Genomic DNA, 23,386 nt, shown 5'->3' with positions numbered 1-23,386 from the left:
ACTCAAATTTTTCAATATACCTAAAGCTATACATTTATAATAGTTTATATTACCCATATGTAGCACCAATTCTAATCCCAATGTGTCTGAGTTATGGATGCTTGAAGTCTTTTGTGAACTTTCATTTCAGGCTTTATTATTTCTTATGAAAGGTACCCTCTGTAGACTCAACCTATTACAAAAAAGTTATGCGTGTATTTCCTCCATCCCTTTCAATCAACTAAATATGTTCACATCAGTGTTGAAATAGGAAATTAGTTTTATAGCAAGTTCATTATATGATAATTGTTTCTTATGAGCCTATAACCTTGGACAAGGGAAGAATGGAAGTAACTTTAGTGGTTTAAAATACAGCATATGTATTTTTTCCCAGTGACCAATCTATATCTTATTTCATCTCTGACCCAACTCTTCAATTCTTTATATAACTTTTCCTTTTATTCACTTAGCCTCAGATATAATACATTCTCTTGAATTTCCTTTTTATTTCAGTGGTGGCAATTTCTAATCTTTGCTGACTTTTTCTCCATTTTCTGAACTTCAAGCAGTGGAAAACCACAGGACTAGATCATGTTCTTTTTAACAACCACACTCACTCCCTAGGTAAGCTTACCTACTCCCTTTGCTTTAAATATTAATCATATAATGGTGACTTATAAATTTTAATCTCCCATCTCTGACCTCCTACCTGAATTTCCAACCCTTATACTGTAGTCAAATGACTACTTGACATTTCCACTTGGATTTCTAATAGGAATATCCAAATGAAAATGCCCCAAAGTATACCATTGATTCCCTGTTCAATTATACCTTCTATAGTAGGGATTCCTATCTCATTAAATTGCAACACCATTCATCCAATTGCTCAGGCCAAGACATTTGATTTCTCTTTTTTCTACTAGTGTTCTTCATCTTGATAAATAGCACCACCGTTTACTCAGTAAATTCATCCCCACTGAATCCTATCTTTTGAAGTATCCTAAATTAGTCTCCTTGCTTCCATTTTTGTGTACCCTTACTAGTCCTAGTAATTCCTGAAAATTCTGTTTCAGTCATAGGTGTTTTCCAGTTGTTTCTTGATCATGTAAATACATCCTCACCTTAGAGTATTTGCTATTCATTGTGTCAAAAACACTCGTTCACTAGACTCGTTCACTATGCCAATCTCAAGGACATATGAGCTTAAGCCAGAATGAAACTCAATCCATTGCTTTTATTACAAAGATCTCTTGCCTGGTGTCATAATTGATATACAGTGTGATACAAGCTTGCTTATTGTTGACTTTTGTTGTTCTTGACTGGTAAAAGTTTACACATTTGAACAATTCTGGTCCATATGACATGATTTGATTAATACTGATATGGTTCCTGCTTTCTCTTCATTAAAGTCTCTATCCAAATATTACCTCATGATAAGGCCTTCCCTGAAAGCCTCATATAAAATAGCACTTTACATATCTTTTGTCTCAACTTCATTTTTCTTGATTATATTTAACAAATGAACAACAAACCATATACAGCCACACAATTTACTGTTTACACCATATACTTTACTGCTCCAATACTTCATCAGACTTTTCTATTCCAGGAGACACTTGTTTTGGAGGACAAAAGTTTTAAAATAATTTTATAGTTTGTGTCACCTTTCTGAACTTTATAGTTTGTGTCAACTTTCTGAAACCCTGATTTAAAAGAAAATTACATACCCAACTTATAGATAGCATCAAATTCCCATTTTCTCCAAAATTCCACTTTAGAATTCTTGCAAAAAAACTCTCTCCTTTCTGTTTGTCAAGTCTAAAACATTATATCATAGACCATATACAATCTTGAGCAAGCTCTCACATTGAATGGCTAACTGTAAACTAAACCTCAAAAAAAAAAAAATCTAAAAATGTCTATTCTTTGTTCTCTTTCCTCTGAGAGACTACTTGAATTCTGCCAAGGTATTGATAATGTTACTCATGATAAACAATAAACTCAATTTTATCAATAGATTGATTCGGTGTTCTTTCATTCTTACCTCTAAATTATAAAAGGCATATAAGACAAGCCCGCAGCCAGCATCATACTGAATGGGGAAAAATTGAAAGGATTCCTGCTTAGAACTGGAACCAGACAAGATTGCCCTCTATTACCACTTCTATTCAACATAGTGCTGGAAGTCCTAGCCAGAGCAATCAGACAAGAGAAGGAAATCAAGGGCATCCAAATGGGGGCAGATAAGGTCAAGCTATCACTCTTTGCTGACAATATGATTTTATATTGAGAAAACCCCAAAGATTCTGCCAAGAGATTCCTGGAAATGATAAATAAATTCAGCAAAGTCTCAAGTTACAAAATCAATGTACACAAATCAGTAGCATTCCTATACACCAATAACAGTCAAGCTGAGAGTCAAATCAAAGATTCAGTACCTTTCACAATAGCAACAAGGAAAATAAAATACTTAGGAATATATTTAACCAATGATTTGAAAGATCTCTACAAGGAGAACTATGAATCACTGAGGAAGGAACTTGCAAAGGATGTAAACAAATTGAAAATATTTTTTACAAAGTAAAATTTTTGTCACTCTTATGAACTCTTTTCCTCATTTTTAAAGACTTTATGAAAAATATTTTGTTACTTTTGAGACTTTTAAGAGTTTTTGTGGCCGGGCGCGGTGGCTCACGCCTGTAATCCTAGCACTCTGGGAGGCCAAGGTGGGCGGATCGTTTGAGCTCAGGAGTTCGAGACCAGCCTGAGCAAGAGCGAGACCCCACCTCTACTAAAAATAGAAAGAAATTATATGGACAGCTAAAAATATATATAGAAAAAAAAATTAGCCGGGCATGGTGGCGCATGCCTGTAGTCCCAGCTACTCGGGAGGCTGAGACAGGAGGATCGCTTGAGCTCAGGAGTTTGAGGTTGCTGTGAGCTAGGCTGACGCCACAGCACTCACTCTAGCCTGGGCAACAGAGTGAGACTCTGTCTCAAAAAAAAAAGAGTTTTTGTTTAAACTTCATACTAAGTAAAAACAAATTAAACATAAAATAAAATTGACTGGTGTGGTAATAAAAAATAGAGTAAGAATAATTATTTATGGTTTTAATTACTCTTTTGCCTTGATTCTTTTATACTTCAAAAACTCTTTAGACATGTCATATATCAGGAAAAGAGAAGGCACTTTATGTATTCCACATACTAAAGGTTTGCCGTTTATCTGATTGTTGAAAGAATTGAGGTAGCAAAGGTAGAAGAAGCCACTTTGGAAGATCCATCTCAGACTACAGTATCAAGTTGAGTAAGTCTCAAAAGATGCTCTGGAGTTGCTATCACTGTCACACAACCTCCTGAGTCTGGCTGAAACTTATATCAGAGAACAACAGCTTTCTTTGCTTTAGCCTTCCAAATATCATCTAACACTTCTCCTTGGCCAACTTTACAATGAAGGGGATTCTGGGAAATGTGGTTTCTCTGTGCTGCAGAGGAGATGTTAACAGTTAGTGGTAGTGCTTTGAGTTCACAACAGAAATTTTAGGGTATTCTCAATACACACACAAACACATACACACTTAGTTGTAAATCTGCTTATTAGAAACTAGAGAAGTTTTGCCTGGCCTCACATCTATCCTTTGGCCTTGCCTGTTTATTATTTTCTCCTTGTTTATTTTCAAACACAATGGGTCTAAGTCATATGAGAAACTGCAAATGTGTAGAAACAGAAGCCTCACCAATGCTATTTGTATTTCTTTTCCTTTTAGATTTTTCTACTTTCCTTTGGAGTTTAAATTAAATTTTGGGTGTGGGAAATGAAAATGTAAGAGTTAAACTAATTTGAAATTTGGTTATGAGATTCTTTATTCTTGCTACATTAATCCTGGTCAGATTAAACTTACTTAGAGTGAAATAGAAGTATCTGACATATATAGAGAGAGGCAAATATTTTTGCCTAAAAATTTTCCCAATATCAGACTTCATATTGTTTGATGACCAATTGACAGAGTGATATCATTTGAGTAGAAAATGTAATATTGGGTAAACATAGAGCTAGAAGCTTACTTAACCATAAATAATACCCCAAATAGCACACAATAAATGGCTTCCTCTACCTCTCAAGTCTGAACAATACTGAGTTCCAGATTTCCAAAACTGCTAAGTAGAAGATATTCTTTTCATTCCTGTCTCCTCTTTCCAACCCTAAATCACTTAACTAATTCAAAAGATTCACAAAGGCATGTAGGAGGGAGAATCAAGTTAATATAATGTTTTACTAGTAAGTTTCTAAGGGAAAAAAAGATCTAAATAATACCTTTTGGTTAGTGGCAGTACTTAATTTCTATTATTCATTTAGATTATCCTTGCAGCCTAGCAAGAACTATTATGAATATTATTTCAAATGTAGAAGAGCAATAGTCTCTCATGGAAAAAAGCCTCGTAGTATGATAATCCACAGAATACTAATAAGCATTAATATAATTAAATATTCAAAATGGATTCTAAATCATGTTATAGTGATTTTTATCCTAACAGTTAGATTCTAATTCTGAGTGACCTGAAATTTCTATTAAATGTAGGACAGTGGTTCTCAGCCAGGGACAATTTTCTCCCCCAGAGGACAAATATCTGAAGACATTTTTCATTGTCACAACTTGGGAGTAAGGGGTATTACTGACATCCAGTAGATAAAGGTCAAGGCTGCTGCTAAATATTAGATTCCTAAATGCATCCTACATTGCCACCCATACTCCAAAACATATATGGCCCTAAATGCTAACAGTGCCAAGGTTCAGAATTTTATTTTCTGCTATGTACTTTTTTCACTTGTGGAAATGGTATATGGCAAATAATAAAGCATAAAAATAAATTCATTTTAAAGTAATAAATCATAGTAAAACATACTTGAAGGTTATTTTTAAAATTACTATAATATAAAATGAAAGTTTCTATATTTTAGAAAAAAGTAAGCATGCAAAAAAATGTAGGTTTCCCCCCACCCCACCCCTTAATTTGGATGTTTATAATTACTTCATGAATTGGTCTCTGAAGAAATTGCATTGTAAAAGAAAGGATAATTATAAATTTCCTTTTTTAATACATTTTCCTAAAAAATACCATGTACTTTAAAGATTCATAAATATTCATGTTTTCTTTGATAAAACAGGAATCATTTTCTAAGATCTTTATGAAAACATTAGGCAGTTAAGAGGCTATCTGAAAATACGACTAAGCTCAAAGCCAAAGGGAAGTTTCCAGTTAAAGCTGTGAATAGCAGAGCCAATTAAAGGACCATAAGGTTGGAGGAGGAATTTTTCACTGTACACAAGATAGATTTTTCTAGAGATAGAGTGAAATGAATAGTATTGTCCTCAGGATTCTTCTTTAATTTCTTTTTTTTTTACTCAACCTCATACTTTAGAAGGATATTTTATTAACTCCCATAGCTTTAATTCCTGCCTATATGCTAATTTCACTAAAATGTATAACCCTCCTTAGTTCTCTTCTCCTGAGTTCTAGACATAACTATACAACCGGCTGCCTAACAAATCCAGATAGGAACACCAGAGAGAATTCAAATTGTTGGTCTGGGTTAGTTTCGTAGGCAAATGACCTGTGCAGTCACACAGGGACCCACATTCACAAGAACATTTTTATTTTGCACTGGGTTCCACAGCCTATGCAGCCTTCCTGCCGTAGGTCAGAGTCTGAATTCATCTTTCCGTCTAGACCAGTTTCTCCTTCTGATCAGCAGCCTCCAGTCCAGTCCTTTCCTGTGTTTCTTGCTCTCCAAAGGCAATAGTATTCTACTCCTCTAGCTACTTTTTAAATGTTTATTTCTATGTTTCTCAATACGTTTGCATTGTCATTACTTCACTTTTCTGTTTTATAATAGAATCCCTTTGACTCTCCCTCTTCTGTAAGGTGAAGAGTTGCTTCCCTGACACCTACTCAGAGGAAAACATTTCCCTTTGTCTGTGCACCCACAGTAATTCTGTCAGATAGTTTAGTCAAATCAATATTCAAGGTGCATATTATTATGACTAAGTAAATGCTATTCACAGATAAGCCACATTTTTTACTTTTGGTATATTTATATTCTCATGCTACTTTTTATTTTCCCTGAGTTAAATATCTGAATCATATTAAAACACTTTCTTAGAGATGTTTCTACTTGATTTTTTGTCTTTTCACTTTAATCTGGCTGTTTCTTCTTTATGCTTGATAGGATATCCCTTCACCATAATCATGGGAATTCCCTTATCATTTCACCTATGTCAATTCTCTTGTTTTATGATTCTATGAGTATTTCTTTCTTTGCTTATTTCTCATTTGAAAAAGCATTATCCTGAAGTGTTTTCCTGGGAAGGATTAATAGAAGATTATTTTGGAGATCTTGGGGATTGCATGTTGTAAATCTGCACTACATGGTGTCATTTCCTACCACCTTCTAATGCAACTACCTTTACTTCGTTTCAGCCTGGAAAACTGAAAACATTTCACAGCTCCCCTTGCAGAGATGGTTCTGAATATAATTTATATTTCACCAATCTGACTCATTTTTTTGTGAGATTTAGGTAGTAGAAGGCTTTTCTTCAACTGTTCTTTCCTTTTCTAACTGGCCAAGTATGGATATAGAAGATTTTGGACTTTCTATAGCATTGTGAGCAGATGTAACCTTTTCCAGTCATGAGTTTGATTGTTATAAAAGGTATGGCCCAAGACAATCCATTTTGTTGATGCATATAACAGTGGGCCCAGTGTAGTAGTGGATCTATGTAAAATAATAGTAGTTACAGAAGCTGTTGAGTATTCAGTCTGCCATTAGCAGAATACAACACTCAGTGTCCAATACAGCACTAGCTACTGATGTCAGTATAATATATTGTACACTGTCCAATAGGTAAGGGATAACCTTTTTTTTTTTTTTTGAGACAGAGGCTCGCTCTGTGCCTGGGCTAGATGCCGTGGCGTCAGCCTAGCTCACAGCAACCTCAAACTCCTGGGATTAAGTGATCCTCCTGCCTCAGCCTCCCAAGTAGCTGGGACTACAGGCATGTGCCACCATGCCCAGCTAATTTTTTTTTCTATATATTTTTAGTTGTCCAGCAAATTTCTTTCTATTTTTAGCAGAGATGGGGTCTTGCTCTTGCTCAGGCTGGTCTCAAACTCCAGAGCTCGAGCAATACTTCCGCCTCGGCCTTCCAGAGTGCTAGAATTACAGGCGTGAGCCACCGCGCCGGCCAGGGATAACCATTTCTCTTCACTGAAATGGGGATTTACTCTGGGTATCATTTGTCCTACCTGCCAGATTTCTGCTGGAAACACCATCCAAAGACTTATTTATTGAACATCATATTTGTTGTTTCTGAATCCTACAAAATTTTGTTGTTTACTAATGAACTTACTTTAAAATAAAAACTGGCAAAGAAGTATGATGGAATTCTTGATATTCACTGGTCTCTTGTTTTATTCCATCACAGTTCATCTAAAATATGTGGAATGGCCCATTGAAGTCTCACATACAGTCACTTGTAGTCAGCTGGGAGACAGCACAAGGTTACAATGCCATCCTAGAAGTTTTGGTATATGCTTTGAAACTTAAATACAGCACTTTTTTCCTCATCACCACAATATATGGGTCAAGGAGCAAAGGTTAGGAAAGGAAAAGGCACTTCTCCCTATAATGCATTGGCAAAAGTTTTGCTTCCAGTTTTGGAGGTCTTAAAACCTTATAAGCTATTCCAACAGACAATGCAACAATTGTTTCTTTGATTCGATTATTCATGGTGCCACCTTTTAAAATACTTAGTCTCCATGCCCCTGAAATAGAAGAGAAAAAGGAAGGATTTTCTATTGTCTCAGGTCATTTACCAATATTTTTAAGAGGACATTGAGTTTGATGCTACACAATGAGAAACACATTATATCTAAAATGTAATCAGACTCTCTGGAGAATGTTCTAGACTGTAATGCCCACTGATTAAAGCAATTTTGGTATTGTTTTGGAATTTAAAAATAGTGTACTGATGTCATTTCTTTATTTTCTAATATCATGAGCAATCAAAGGCCAATTGAATTTAGAAACTCAGGATCTGAAAGTCTGGATAGTTTGTTCCATCATTTTATTAAAAAATAAATAAATAATTACCTCAATTTTCTCTGTTATACCTCTAAAATTCTTATTAATTACATACTGCATCTTTGAATCAATGCAAAATACATTTGTGTGTGTGTGCTGTTACAAACCATCAATTATATTTTGAAGAAATTAAAAAGTGAGAAAGAAGTTTTTTACATTTATCCACATATTCATCATTTTAGGGGCACCTCATTTTATATGTATGTATAGCTACAAATTTTCATCTGGTAAAAACCCTGAAACTTCATTTAACATTTTTATAGTACAGTACCCTAGGTAACAAAATGTTTCAATTTCGGTTCATCTGAAAAACATATTTTTCTTTGGTCTTCCTTTTTAAAGGATATTTTTACTCAGTATAGAATTCTAGCTAGGCAGGTTTAGTTATTTAGTTTGATTTTTATCATAGTAAAGATGTTAGTCCATTGTCTTCTAAGTGGCATCTCTTCTGATGAAAAATTAGTGATAATTTTTATATTTGATCTTCTGTATATAATGATCCCATTTTCTCTAAGGCCTATTAATATTTTCACTTTATGTCCAGTTTTAATAATTCAATTCTAATTTAACTGTGGTTTTCTCTATGTTTTTTCTGGTTTGAGTTTATCAACCTGGCTAAATCTGTGGGTTTATCATTTTTGTCAAATTTGGAATATTTATGTCATCACTTCCTCACAAATTTTTGTTCTTCCCCCCTTCTAGACTACTATTTTACGTATACTATCATAGGATACTGATGTTCTGATCATTTTTGTCTCTTTTTTTTCCTCTGTCTTTTGCTTTAGAGGGTTTCTATTCCTATGTTTCTAAATTCACTGTTTTTCGTTTCTGCAGTACATAATCTGTTGTTATGTTAAAACAATACAGTGAAATTTTCATTTGGGGTGTTTTGTTTTTCTATAGAAGTTCTCTTTATTTATTTATTTAAATCTTCTAATATTTTAATCTCTATGTTCATTATTTCCTTTAAATCTATGAGCATATTTAGAAGAGCTACTTGAAATTTTGCTTGCTAATTCCATTATCTCATTTATGTAAATATTACACTGTTGAGTGTCTGAATAATATTATCTTCCATTGAGAGTGTTAAAATTTATTTTTCAAAGCAATTAATTTCATTGAGAACCAGCCACAACTAACTCAAAACTGCGATTATAGCACGAGAGCAGCCATAGACAACATGCAAACTAATAGACATTACTGTGTTCCAGTAGACGTCTACTTACAAAAACAAGTGGCAATTAGATTTGGATTAGGGGCCATAGTTAGCCAACCCTTGAATTAAAAAAAAAAAAATCAAAAAAATTCTTTACTTTCACATTCCGAATCATTAATTGGCTCAGAGTCATCAAAATCTATGCTTTCCGCACAAAATCATCTTCTGACCCTTCAAAATATTTTTGGTGTAGCATTGTTCCCCCCCAAAAAAATTCCATATGGTCTAAAGCATCACTGTATAGAAATATAATGTGAGCCATATGCATAATTTAAGTTTTCTAATAGCTACATTCAAAATTGAAAACAGATGAGATTAATTTTTAATAACACTATATTTTGTTTAAGCAAATAAATCCAAAATTTTATCATTTCAACATGTAATAAATACAAGAAAAGTACTATTATAATATTTATATTCTTTTTTACATACTAATATATGAAATTTTGTGAGTATTTTTAACTTACAACATAATTTATACTGGCCACATTTTAAGTGTTGGGTATTCACTACTGGGCAGCAAAAGACTGAAATATATTCTTCCAAGATCCTGATAAAAATTCTGCAAATTTTTTAGGTTGTACTTTTTTTCTGAAGTGTTGTATAAGAGGTGTCAGAAACAACCAGTATCTCAAATGGTTTTTAAATGTTCAGATGACTGAATTCTTAAGAGTGTAATTCACTGGTTATTCTTTCAGGAATAAAAATTATGATGCTACAGCCATTTGGCTGACAGCTATTATAAGATGTTGTTTATCATAGAAATATAAAATATGAAAAAAAATCTACTTCTTAGAATCAATGAAATACTGTACTTAATTAACTCCCCCCAAAGTGAAAGACTGTTAGTAAAGAAGATTGTCTTTTCATCTCACTTCTCTCTCTCTCTTTTCTTTTCTCTCAATTTATGAAATGCATACAAACATAATATGTTGTTGTGTATATGTACGTGTGTGTGCATCTATGGATAAGAGAGAAAGAAAGGGAGACAACAAATATAATTATTTTTTCTTTGGAACAGGGTAGCCAGGATAAAGGATTTGAAAAAAAAAAAAAAAATCCCCAGTTTTCTCTTTCAAGAGGGATGATTGTGATCCAATTGTTTTTTTTGTTTGATTGTTTCTTTGTTTTTCAAACACGGTTCCTGTCACCAATCATCTTTCTCTTCTGAATATCACTTTTCCAATCTAAAGGTATCCCAAACTGCTGTCTTGCATACTGTATTTTTCAGTTTACAGATAATCAGGATTATCTCTTAACACTTTTTGGTTTGATAACAAAACTTCATCCATAGAAAGTTCCCTCACAAAATTAAAAGTAAATTATCTCACTCAGTATTAAAGGAAGTTTTTGTAATGATAGGTTATGTACCAGCCAAAAGTAAATAGAAATCTTTTGCCAAACAGAAACCCTGAGTGTTTTATTTTTTTTTTAAATCAAATGTAAGTTTATGCTCCTACTGAGATTCATGAATTTAAAAGCTGATATATGCTGGAAACATTTTCAACTGAGCAGGCTTCCACAGGTATCAGAATTTGAGCTGTTGAGTTTTTGTTTGTTGTTATATTTATTATAAGGGCTAAGGGAGGAGATGAGATGTTAATAAAACATTTCTCTTGCTTCTGTCTGCTAAAGTAGACCAATGGGCTTATCAAAGCTTTTTTTCTGTTTTTATATTTGGACTCTTTTCTTTGGTATCTGAGGCTTTTATTTTTACTTGCGATTTAGGAAAATCCATGTAGCTCATGCTTAAAAGTAAACAACAAATTTCATGGAAAAAAAATAGCTCTTGAATATCTGAATAGAACAAGTATAGAATGATATTTAAATGATACCTGGTATAGTGAGATACAATATATTCAATTTCCATCCAGATTTTAGGTCCTGTATTGTAATATGTTTTTGTGCCCTTTCTGCCTTTGGTCACAAATATGATTAACCAGGTGATTCAGTTATCTTTCTGGACAAACCAATTTCTTTGTCTTTGAGAAGCCCATTGTTCTGCTTGAACAGAATGAACCAAGAAAGAAACCTTTACAAATGGGGGAGAGGGGGCGGTAGCTGTTCACCGTGAAAATTATTATAAAACAGAGAGCATCATTAGCATCATTATTGAGGAAGCAACCCTGGGTACCTTCCACCCATTGAAGGAGTTGTAACAAGCTCAAATATTCAGGAAAATTATAGCTTCCATCATGCTCCCAGGGGAAAATGAGTATTTCCTTGGGCCCAGCATCTGTTAAGTATTTGGCAACTGACACTCTTATGCACTCCTATCAATAGCTACCACACAAATCCAGGTTTCCTGATTCCAGACTGTGAGTTTATACTATCAAAGAGACTGCTTCTATATTTACCTCAAGAGAAGGAAGACCAAAAGGAAAGTGGGAAAAAATTCCTGCACTTGAACACAAACCCATTCACTAAATTTATTCAGCAAATGTCTAAGGCATTGGCATGCTCATAAAATAAGGCAAGAATAAGGGACTTAAAGATTTTTTCTTCTCTTACTGATCTCTGACTTGATTTAATGTGGAAAATTTTCTCTTTTCCATATTAAAACCTTTTCCTAACTTAAGTTGTGTGATATTTTGCAATTACTTATGAGCTCCAGTGCACAGTGTGTGACAACCAAAAGAGAGCAGCGTGAGTGTTTCCGCCAGGAAATCCACCTTGCATGATACCTTTCCAGAGTAAAACATATTTAAAGGAAATGGGAATATTAAGCATCTTAAAAACTATGGAGTACATAAAGATATTGATAGTTTTGTTTGGCCTATGATTCCTCAGGTGCTTTAAAAAATAGAAAAAAAAATGGAACATATGTTTTATGTGTCTATCAATCAATTAAATTAACAAAAACTGAACGCTAAACAAAAACTAAAGTAAAATAATGGTTTTGGTTGAACTTATTGTTATTTTGTTTATGTAAATTAGAAATTGTGAATTGTAAAAATTATGCTAGTCATCTGGAATATTTTGTACTTCATCCTTATGACATCTGTCTATTTCCTACATTTGGATAGAGGAGTGTAAAAGAGGGAAGCCATTTATTAAAGCCCTTTAGGTTATGTTCAATTCATTTTTTTCAGAAATCATCAAGATATACATAAAATGTATGTATGTTTACATAAACTTCTTGACATAACTAAATAAGGTAAAATATAATATTGAGATACTTAGAAGTATATTAGGATTTTTGTCCTAATCTTTACCTTCATCCTCTTGAGAAATAATGTAGGCACAGTAATATGCAAATATTTAAGAAATTGATAATAGCAACTACAAATTCTATTTTCTTCTCTTTCAAGTATTTTGTCAGCAAGCATTGTCACCGTTACTACTGGAATAGTAATAAATCCTTGTGCTATCAATAACCTTTGCCTAACTGTTTTAAACTCTGCAATCACATGAGAGACTATTTCTAGCATTTACCCAGAAGATCAAAAAAAAACAGCAGCTAGTTGAAAAGAGTCATTTTCTGGCAATAGGTAAGAGCAAGCTTTTGGGGTCTACTCTCTTCATTACCTTGCTTGATGAAACACAGACTCCAAAACAAGTCTTTGTCATTAATTTCAAAGGCTTTAATAAGAACATGCTAGTAAGTTACAATCTATGCTTCATATTCTTTGCAAGAATGATTTAGCCCCTGCAGTCACAGGAAGAGTTTCAAAACATACTGATATGAAGAGAAAAAAAAAATTATGGAGCCAGTGATGTCACCAAGATAGTGGAGGAGGAGATACTAGAATAGCCTTCATCGTCCTACAAATACATAACAACAAAAAAAAAAAAAGAGAGAGAGAGGGAGAGAGAGAAAACAAATATATAATTAAAACAAAACAACATGAAAAAAAGAAGAAAAAAAAGAGAAAAATAAATATAGACAGCTCTCCACAAACAAAACCAGTCCTGTGAGGGCTCACAGGCCTATTTAAAAATCTGCAACATGTATTGATGGGCATTTGGGTTGTTTCCACATCTTTGCTATTGTGAATTGTGCTGCTATAAACATTCGGGTACATGTGTCTTTGTTAAAGAATGACCTTTTTTCCTTTGGGTATATTAACAACACAGTAGAGCAAAAATCCGAATATTCAGATAGAAAGAATTATTTGTGAGGTCAGAATACCTGAGACTGCAAGAGAGCTAGGAACAAAGGAGAGGCAGAAGCTATTGATATCAACCATGTGGCAGGAACCACTGTGATTCCCAGTGGACTGCTCCACAGAGGACACCAGCATGTTTTACCACGCCAGGATGTTTTACCACGGAGCTAACAACAGCCATTTCTGGAGCACCCCAGACAGGAAAATGCAGCTGTACACCCCAGCTCCTCAGGAAGCAATCGCTGCTGTGCCACTTCTGAACTCTAGCTGCCACCTCTTCCAAATCTGTGCATGCCCACGGCCCCCTGAGAAGTGGCCAGTCTATGAGGGCCCATACTTCAGACCCCAGCCCTGTGGGTGCACTGTGTCCTCCCATGCCTCAGACACCAGAGCCATCACCATAGCAAGCCGATTCACATCCCAACGTGCAGAGCCAAGGTCTCTCTGGGCGTGCTCACATACCAGCCGCCAGCTCAGCTGCCATGGAGAGCTTGCCTGTGTGCTAGAACCTGGAGACACTGTAACTGTGCTCCAGACAAAGACACAACAAACAGATTCAGTAACGTTTCAGGATACAAAATCAACATACAAAAAGCAGTAGCGTCCCTACACACTACCAACAAACTATCTGGGGGAAAAAAAAAATCAAAAACACAATTCCATTTTCAATAGCTACAAAAATAAAATATATAGTGATAAATTGAAACAATGAAGTGATTGTTTTGAACTAAAACATATATAAATATATAGGCTCAGTGAGTAAAAGAATCCTAATCAGGAAATATAACAAGAAATCTATGCCTAGATTTATCGTAATAAAAATTCAGAATATCAAAGACAGAGAAGATTTTAGTAGCAGCCACAGGGGGGAAATACCTATAAAGTAATAACATTAAGGAGGCAGATGATATCTGAATATACTATTTTAAAACCCTGATATAAACTCACTGATAAATTAAAATGGTAAAACACTAAACTAATTTTCAAATGTAGGAGGAAATAATACAATTTTAGTCAAACTGAAAAAAAAAAATTTAAAATTCAGAAATTCATTTAAGCCACTTCTGAAGCATATACTTCAATGAGGAGAAAATTCACCCCTAAATGAAACACTGAGAAGTAAGACAAACAGCTGGACAAGAATAGTAAACATTGGACCAATCTAAACAAATATTGACATTATAAAAAATAATTGTAACCATTGGTATATTAATATTACCATATTACTATATAACTTATCTGTAGTTGCCAAACTAATCACTGCAAAATTAGATATGAGAAATAAATTTAGATATATAAATACCAACAAAAATACAAATAATCTTAATTTTATACTTTAATGACATTCAGACTGGATTAAATTTTAAAATTCCAGTTATGTCTTATTTACAAAATACATATTAGAACATAAAGACATAACATGAAGAATATAATTACAGCAAGCAAATCCTAAGCAAATTAATTGAAGAAGTTGGCACCAATCAAGTCAGGCATAATGCACTTTAAAAAAAGGCACTAAAAACATAGATAGCCATTATAAAATAATTAAATGCCTACTTCACCAGAAGTCAATTCTAAATGTGGCAACATAGATTTTAATAATAAACAAAATTGATAAGAATACAAGTCAAAATTAACAAGTACATACTATAAATCAACAATTTTTCTATTATTCTCTTAAATATAAGTCAAGCATAAAATCAGCAAGGACATAGAAGATGTGAAAAGTACAATTAACAAAACTCACCTAAGGCAGTGCTACTTAAAGTAACCAGCCCACCATCTGTTTGTAATACAACAAAAAAATGAAGAGCTTGCACCAGAATCATTCAATGCATTGTTCTTACTCTTGAAAAATAAAAAAGAAAAAGAAAAAGAAAATCTTATTAGCTCAAGTTGTAACATATAGAAAGGTTTGTAGATTGGTACTTGTTAGCAGACCACACTTTGATCATTACTTGCCTAAGGGATATACACATAGCACCCATTTCAATTCAAGTAATTGGTTTCATACTGACCAATTTCTTGTACAGTAATACAATTAAATTAGAATTCTATAAGACAAATGTAACTTAAATTATAATTATATATTTAAAAACTGAAACATATATTTCTAATGATATGTTAATAAAAACATACTGGAATTTAGAAAAGACTGAAAACACTCCTGAAAATGCCATATATAAAAACTTAAGAAACAGAGGAAATTTTTTCACTTTATTTTCCTAGAAAAAAATACTAATAAAAACATTTTATATGAAAATTTGTGTGATATTGAACTAAAATTGCATAGTGTAATAATAAGTGAAGGCTGAAAGTTAAGCTAAATGTAAAAAAAGATTAGACAAAAAAATAAATTATGGAAAAGAATACAATATATAAGCATAAACTAGTAACATCATAAATAACATCATACTGTAAAAAGGACATTGAAGGCATAGGGAGGTCTCTGAAAAGACTGATAACATTGAAAACCTTGTGCAATGATGAAAAGAAGAAGGAATATGACATGCTAAAAATACTGTGACTAAACAAAGTAAATAAATGATATCAGACTTTTAAAAATAATAAGGTAGTATAAACAATTTTATACTTTTGTATTTGCAAGTGACAAAGTGGAAAAGTCTTAGAATAATTAATAGTAACAAAATTAATTCAGTAATCAGTAGTCAACTATATTTGTATAAAAGAAATATCACTAATGTACAACAATGCAGTAAGCATTCTTCAATGGAGTTCTGCCAAGAGCACATGACTAACTTAACATAGAAAATTCATTTATATTTATCATAATAATAAAATAGAAAAGAAAAAAATGACCAACTCCATAGATTCAGAATGATCATTTGATAAACTTAAGCAACCATTAATTTTAGCATAAGTCTAAAATTAGGACTAGAAGGGGGCTCAACATATTAAAGGAGAGCTATCAAAAGCTTTTATAGCAAGTATATTTTTTAATGGTAAAACTTAAAACTTTACCTTAAAAATTAGGAACAATACTATACTATGATGTGTACAAGATTGATTTTGTTAAATATTAAGTAGAAATAAAATATATAAGGCTTGACAATGTGAAAATTGTCATTTTTTGAAAACTATGTATTTATATGATTATATTATTATTATTATCATTATCATTTTAAGGCAGGGTCTTATTCTGTTGCCTGGGCCAGAGTGCAGTGACACAATCATAGTTCACTGCAGCTTTGAACTCCTGGGCTCAAGTAATCCTCCTGCCTCAGCCTCTGAAGTAGCTAGGACTGCAAGCGTAAGGCCCCAAGCCTATCCATGACTGTGTTATTAATATTAATGAATAATAAGAGCTATATTATTAATCCTTGTAATCAATAAGATTTTATACAGTTGAAGCATATGAGCTCTATATTTGAAAGTCATCTCTTATTTTGGAAATAAAATTTTTTAAGTAATTATAAAAAAGATATGTAATATAATAGTAATAAAATGCAAATTATAATGAAGATGCATGAGAAAAATTCTAAATCTATATTGAAAACTATAAATGAAGACCTTAAACTTGGTGAAAAATTGTACTGTTTTCATGAAGACTCAAGATTATGACAGTGTCAGTCTTTGCCAATTCATTCAAACCCTCACTGGAGTCTTGCATATACAGTCATTCATTGCTTAATTATGGTGATACATTCTGAGAAATGTGTCCTTAGGCAATTTTGTCATTGTGTGAACTTACACAAACTTAGATGGTATAGCCCATTACACAAGTAGGCTATGTGGTGTAGCTTCTTGCTTCTAAGCTACAAACCTTTACAACATGTTACTGTACTGAATAGTGTAGGCAGTCGTAACACAGTGCTAAGTATTTGTGTATCTAAACATATATAAACATAGAAATGGTACAGTAAAAATATAATATTATACTCTTATGCAACCAGAGTTGTATATGTGGTTCATCATTGACAGAAACATTGTTATGTTGTTATATGGTTCATGACTATAGTTTGAATACTTGATTTGAAATGCACGTGAGAGTATATAATAGAGTATCTGAAACATCCCTGGAGAGGTAGAATATTGTGGGGAAAACTGCACTAACTTACATTAGTCACATTAACAGAGACACTGTGGAATTGATAAATTGTTCAATGAAACTGATAGGATACTGAGAAACAGCCCCACTTGTGCATGAAAACTTGATCCATAACAGAACTGACAATGCAGACCTGTGGGGAAATTATGGACTACTCAACACATTGGGATTATTAGTATAAAAGAATAAGAAAATGAATCCTTGCTTCACACAAAAAGTCAATTCCTAGAAAAATGAAAATTTATATGTGAAAGATACAACTTTAAAGATTTTAAATAATACTTAAATATATATGAATTCTGTGTAGCAAAGTTCTTAAGTTACAAAGAAAAAGTGAAAATCATTAAAAAGGGAGAGAGAGAGAGAGAGAGAGAGGGAGAGAGAGAGAGAGAGATAAAAACATTGACAATAATAATAGTTGTTCTTCAAAGCCTACCATGGGAAAAGTACAAAACACAAACTGGAAGATGGTTTGCCATCCATAACTGACAAGTTTTAGTATCCAGAATATATTAAAAAACAACTAAAAATTAATAAGAAAAATGACAACTCAATAGTAAAATGGGCAAAATATATTACTGCATACAACAGAATAAGAAATAGAAAAATGCCAACAAACATCTGAGAGATTCTCAGCCTTATTGATGAAGTGGGAAATACTAATGAAAACTATAATGAAATATAGTTCAACATGTATGCTTTACTCATAGGAGAATATATTGGTAAAACCTTAGAAAATTAATTTTTTCTAGTTAGGTAGAAAATATGCATACTCTTCACTTTCTAAGGAAGAAAGTTTCTTGCATGTATGCACCACCATGAAAGCTGTTCATAAAAACATTTTAGTTAGTAGTAAAATCTGAAAAAACCAAAAATGACCATCTCAAGTATAATGGCTACAAAAATGTAGTATATTCATATAATGAATATTATATAGCAATCTGTGGTTAATAGCTATGTGTATCAACCTGCCTGTCTCTTACAGAGATGATGTTGAATTTTATAAAAAGTCAGATATAGGTATGCATGTATGTATAGTAAACTAGAGAGAAAAACAAGAAAATTATAAACATAAAATTTCATGAAGTAGTCATTTTAGGGAAAGGAGTCAGGGGTTTTAGACTGAGTTAGTGCATATGAGAAATTTTAGAACTGTATTTTTTTCTACTTTTTAACCTCCAAATTTAACATGTAGGTTTTGTCTTATTGTTTTGCTTTATCACATACATACACACATAGACACATACATATATATATATGTATATACGTATATGTATTCTGCCATATATAAGAGGTTTAATAGTAATAAAACTGTATTTTAATAACATAAAACCTAACAGAATAAGGCCATTACTCATTCTCTTTTTCACTTTGGATATTCTTTTCTGTAACTTCATATATGATGACATAATCGGGCAATTTGCATTGAGATAATTGCGGATTATATTCTCAGCTCTACCATTTATGTGAACATAGACAAGTAGCTTAATAATCACTATGAGTTTTAAGTTCTCTGTAAAATGGAGCAAAGAAGACCTACGTTGCTCTTGATCTATATTTGTATGATGGGACTGATCCTTCACTGTAGTGTTTATGGTTTTTCCCAGACTTAATTTTAGAACCCTAAATAATAGTCCAAATTTAATAGTCTTTATAGTTTCATAGCAACAGGCAATATTTTATGTATAAATCATAGTTTGCTGTCATTGAATGAAGTAATTAATGAGTTAATACTTAGATAGAGGAATATATAGAATTTAATCAGTGTTTAGACTAGGAATAAGTTCCTCTGGAGGTTGGTGAGAAACAATATTACATTAAACAGTGACTCACGCCTGTAATCCTCGCACTCTGGGAGGCTGAGGCAGGCAGATCATTTGAGCTCAGGAGTTCGAGACCAGCCTGAGCAAAAGCAAGACCCCGTCTCTACTAAAAATATAGAAAGAAATTAACTGGACAACTCAAAATATATAGAAAAAATTAGCCAGGCATGGTGGTGCATGCCTGTAGTCCCAGATACTTAGGAGGCTGAGGCAGTAGGATTGCTTGAGCCTAGGAGTTTGAGGTTGCTGTGAGCTAGGCTGATGCCATGGCCCTCTAGCCCAGGCAACAGAGTGAGACTCTGTCTCAAAAAAAAATATTACATTAAACAACATACTAAATATATATAATCAGTAGAATTCAAAAATTAGATTTCTTTATTTAGCTAGTCTATCAAGACAGAATATTCTGAAAAAGACACTGACATATATACACACATACAAATATACACATATTAATATATACATATACACATATATAATATATATAAATATTAAAACATATATTTACAAAGGGAAAAGTGGAAAAGTCCTTTACACATTTAATTGTAATGTATTTTTCCTGTACAAATTCATTGGGTGAAAAATGGGAGTTTATAGGAAGTATATTGACTAGCTGACTAAAATATTTTATTTTCTAGGGACTTACTAGTGCTTTGTTCCTTAAAGAGTGTTCCTTGTACTAGCAGCTGACTTCAGTATCTGCATCTCCTGAGAGCTAGTGAAGAATTCAGAATTTCAAGCCCCACCCAACACCTACATAATGGAAATCTTCATTTCAATAAGACATCTTGGAATTCATATGTAAATTTTGCAGTTTGAGAAGAACTGTTGTAGTGCAGATGAGTAAATCACCCATTCACAATTTCTTAAGTCTATCTAGTTAGATAAACCTCTTCTTTCTGTGTAATTGTGTGTTCCAAGACATATATTTACATGAGAGGATTTAAATATAAAGGATTTAGTTTCCCATAAAAAAGATACTGTAAAGACAACACAGCCATTCTAATCTGTTTGGCAGTTGCTTCTTTTTATTATTAATAACTAGTAGTCATTTTGTTAGTGTGTTTATTGTGAATCTATTTCATAAGTCTTCTGTGCCCCTGTATCTTTGGGCAATGTAAAAAACCAGTTACTGAATATGGTAAAATTTGAGAAAACTCCCTAGGCTAGTGTTCCCCTAATACCTGCATTAGAGTCTAATCTAGTTCTAGCCGAAATGCAGATCCCTAGGCTATGTGCACTATGTAATGAATGTAACTTCACCATTAGACTTCTATTATATTATTAGCATCTATGTCTAAAGTTTGTGAAGCAGTGGTCTATATATCCTTGGTGAACTCATCAAGAAGCGGGTGGTATTTTAAGTTCTTTTTTAAAATGATATTCAACATAACTCTCAGCTTTTAATTTTAAACACCTGTATGAAATTGCTTATTGCTTGCTAACATTAAGAAAATGATGCTGAAGTCCTTTGTCCAAGAACATCTGAGGCTGTGAAGGGCTCTACTTACCTTTTTATTTTTATTTTTTTGGTAGAAATGAGGGGTCTTGTTATGTTGCCCAGAGGGGCTTCCCAAAGTTCTGGGATTACTGGTGTGAGCTACCATGCCTAGTGTTAATTATCCTTATATTTCCCATTATTTTACTTATTCTTCATAACTTGGAGGAGTGAAAAGCAAGATTTGCACTTATAGTTGCTATGTGTACAAACAATGAATGGACATATATATGAGACCTAAATGAATTAAGCCAATATTTTATATTTATCAAATTGCCTGAATAATTATTCTTTATCCCATGTCATTCTTATCTACACAGACTCATATAGATGGAATTGTTTCTATTTCATTTTTATTATCAACTAATACACTTTTCTAACTTAATGAATACTTAGACTTGTTAATAGAACAGCTGATGTGCCATGTACTGTCAAAATGTCACAGAAAAATCAAATTGGCAAGACTTTAATCTTCAAGGAAAACCAGATTTATCTTGTCAGTTATACAACGTCTTACAATAACACTGGAGCAATGGTCAAAATGATCATATGGGCAGGTATCCATTAGTGGTATTCTTTTAGTAGGGGAAATCATTTACTATAAAAACAGTAACTGAAAAAAATTACCAAATATATTTATATCTATCCTTGCAAAGTATTTGCCTAGCTAAAATTATTTATTTTATGAAAATTACAGTATTTAAAAAGTTTTTAGTAACACAGCAAATAAAAATTAATAATAATACTATAATTGACTGGGCATATTCAACTATGTCATAATTAAAAAACAAAACAAAACAAATAAAATAATAATAAAAACTTCCAGTCATCTGCATACTAGAAAAATGAAAATAATGGTAAGAATTAATGAGAGGTTACAGAGGCCAAAATCAATAAAAGAAATAATTTGTTGTTTTAGAGCTCAACATACCAATTATCATTATGGTAAGAACATTTTACATTTACTGAAAATTAATTGAACTTAAGTTCTCTATTTAATGTGATTGACATGTATATTAGTAGACTTGAAAATCAGAGTCAATTGAAGAAAGAAACAGCAGCTTAATTACAAAGCATTTCATCACCAGTATGCATCTTCATCTCGGATACTCAGAACAGTACTAAAATTTTCTCTTGCATAACCTCAGTTTTTCTGTATTCCAGATGAAAATCTCATTTGTCTCATGTTGATGATTTTAGAATAAATTGTTTTAAGAGATTTTGTGACCACTGTTACTGCTTCAGTATGAAGGATATAAAAGGTGTTATGTGAAACCATGTAAATACAAATACTCAAAAGAGTTGAAAATCTCTTCATGCAGTGTAAATCAATCCAGATTATTTATACTTAAAAATCCATTTTGGACATGAGCCAAGATGGTTCCTAAATAGAAACTGTTTCATTTTACCTCACAAACTGGAGAGGAGCCCATGCTAATTTCAATGGCTAGTGTTCAATTATTTACTTTATTTTAGCTTTAGATACTTCATTTCTTTTGTTACTATCTCTGCTTTTTGATCTCATCAGAAACAAAATTCTCCAATTCAGAAGTCTTAAATGAAATGCCCATGAATCTACTTTGTTTTCAGATTTTGTTTCCCATATAATGAGACAAGAGTTTTGCCCTAGGCTAACATAGAATAGGATTAAGCTATTTTATTTGAGACCATTAAAGGCCACCCTTGTACTAATGTTTAGGAGCAATGATCTACACCCTTAATTTGAAAGCCACAAACCCCAATACCACTATTCTTGACCGTGCCTTAAAAATTTAATTGCCTTCATTTTGAACTACCCATGAGTAACTTTTTTAGGATAAAATATTAGTTGTTGAGTCTTATGACTCAATGTTTTTCCGTAGAAGTGGAAATAAGAAATGTAGTATTAATTTTAAAGCAATAACTAAGAATAATTTAAAAAATAAATGCTAAAATAACAAAATAGACTGGGTTGTGAAAGAACATGAATATGGAAAAGGGAGTTTGTGATTTGACTGATATAAAAATGTGAAACTTTTAATGTGAAAAGAATAGTAAGATCCAAATTACTTAAGGAAGGTAATTTTTATGGATTTTTTAAAGTAACCTCTTCAAAAATGATAAAATAAACATGCCTATGGTTAATAAAAACCAAAAACATGTTACGTAATGAGAAGTAAACTCTGGGAGATGAGACCAGAGGAGGAAGTGGAGACCTTACCAGATGAGGAAGAGGAGACCAGACAGGAGGAGGAAGAGGAGACCAGACCAGATGAGGAAGAGGAGACTAGACTGGACGAGGAAGAGAAGAGGAGACCAGATGAGAGCAGATGAGGAAGAGGAGACCAGACTGGACGATGAAGAAAGTGCTAAATTCTTAATATGCAATACCTCATTCAGACCTCATGAACCATTCTATAAGATAGATATTGTGTTTTACCTTGTTTATAGATGAGGAAATTAAGGATTAGAGAAGTTATATAATCTGCCCAAGGTAACAGCTTTACTCATGAAACTGAGAATCAAAAACGGGCCTGATTCTAGAGTCTCTAGTCTTAGCCATTATGCAA

This window comes from Eulemur rufifrons, chromosome 6 (genome assembly GCF_041146395.1).
Source record: "Eulemur rufifrons isolate Redbay chromosome 6, OSU_ERuf_1, whole genome shotgun sequence".
Taxonomy (NCBI): Eukaryota; Metazoa; Chordata; class Mammalia; order Primates; family Lemuridae; genus Eulemur; species Eulemur rufifrons.
This window is presented reverse-complemented; position numbering follows the sequence as displayed.